Here is a 373-nt window from a genome sequence, read left to right on the forward strand (position 1 = left end):
CTGATGATGAACCTCTACGACCACCATGTGCAATCTCAACCTAAAAAAAGACATCATCTTTTAGAAAATAAATAAGAGAAACTTAAGTTAAGTCAAAACATCAAAAGCGTTCAGTAGGCTAAACCCTAAGTCGACAGCCAGCAAAGTCATATCCATCACGGCCATAGATAGCATCGTCAGCATCACGAGGATCTTCGAACTGCATCAAATAATAACAGACTCTCTTAGTCATTATAATAGACAGTTAACAATAATAATATAAACATATAAACAAATCAAAGAATGATAATTAAAATACCTCGACAAAGGCATAACCAGGAGGTCTCGGTGGAATCTTCAAATCAATGTCCACAATTGGTCCGTACTGCAACGA

The 373-nt window shown here is 36.5% G+C and overlaps 1 long non-coding RNA gene across 1 annotated transcript; it reads right to left on the reverse strand.

Moving 5' to 3' along the window:
- LOC104775275 lies at window positions 1-373 on the reverse strand. Its single transcript, XR_765805.1, has 3 exons — window positions 299-373; window positions 125-199; window positions 1-40 (listed from the first exon to the last, which is right to left on the reverse strand). It is a non-coding gene; the product is annotated as an uncharacterized LOC104775275 (long non-coding RNA).

This window comes from Camelina sativa, unplaced genomic scaffold (assembly GCF_000633955.1).
Source record: "Camelina sativa cultivar DH55 unplaced genomic scaffold, Cs unpScaffold11281, whole genome shotgun sequence".
In the NCBI taxonomy this organism is placed as follows: domain Eukaryota; kingdom Viridiplantae; phylum Streptophyta; class Magnoliopsida; order Brassicales; family Brassicaceae; genus Camelina; species Camelina sativa.